Below are 1,158 nucleotides of genomic sequence, written 5' to 3'. Positions count from 1 at the left end.
TTAAGCGTTAATTTTCCGACCCGGAACAAAACAAAAGTGACACAGAAAGCACAGCACTGTTATGTTGTTATTGACGGCCGTGTTTTAAAGCACTTTCAGTCAGTTTTACTCCGTTTCCTCGCGGCAGAACCGAAGTGCAGCTGCAGCTTCTGTGATTCTGGCTCGTACAGGAAGCAGTTCATGAGGATGTTGAATGTTTGTGTTCAGACTGCCACATACACAGACTCAATCTGCCCCTCTGCCTCCATCACTACAGCTCATTTAAACCAGCTCAGGATGTTTGTGGCTGTCAGCTGATGGAAACGATCATCAGATCAGCTGTCATTCAATACCACGTGTTGATGTCACTGAAACCGTCAGGAAACTTCTCACATGGTTCCGTGATTTGGTCTCAAAGTGTTTTCAGTGCAGCAGTGGAGAAATGTATCAATGGGTCCATTAATCGATGGCACCTGTAATTAATCGGCGGCTGTTCTGAGTGTTGTGGGTGTTGGACTGATGGTCAGAATGAAACAAACGTGTCATGACTGTTTCAGATCAAACGATGAGACAATTAAACGGCAAAATGATCTGCAGATTAACTGGCAATTAAAACGATCAATTAATTGCATCATTAATTGAGAGTTAAGGGGCCACCACAGTCTAAGAACTCACATCTGTATAAAACAGTAGAACAAACTGCAACAACCACCAAACTCTTTATTTGTGTAGGTGTGTGTGTAACACATTTTATGTTATTATATATATTATTTCTAATGAATCTTATTTATTTGAGATTCTGTTTCTGTTCTTCTTTTATTTCTTTATGATATTGTTGCTGCTGTGTGAGTTTGACTCTGGAGGTTCATGTTATCAGCTCTGCTGCTGGATCACAGGTGAATGATGAGCTGTGTGACGTCCCACCAGCGCTACAGCTAACTGATAATATAATTGATCGGCTGCAGCTTCCATCCAATCACACTCAATCAAAATCAGTGTTTTGACAGATGTGGGTGGAGTCAGTCAGGAAAGTAACAGCGATGTGTCTGTGCGGGACTCCGCCTCTGACCTCACCTGTCGTCTGCTGCTGCACCGTGGAGCTTCATACCTGATGAACACAAACCTTTGAGGAGGAGGAGCTAACAGAGGATTAATCCACTGTCTTTACCCCCCCCCCCC

This window comes from Seriola lalandi, unplaced genomic scaffold, assembly GCF_002814215.2.
Source record: "Seriola lalandi dorsalis isolate HSWRI2012SDOR001 ecotype SW California unplaced genomic scaffold, Sedor1 jcf7180002049759, whole genome shotgun sequence".
Lineage (NCBI taxonomy): Eukaryota > Metazoa > Chordata > Actinopteri > Carangiformes > Carangidae > Seriola > Seriola lalandi.
This window is presented reverse-complemented; position numbering follows the sequence as displayed.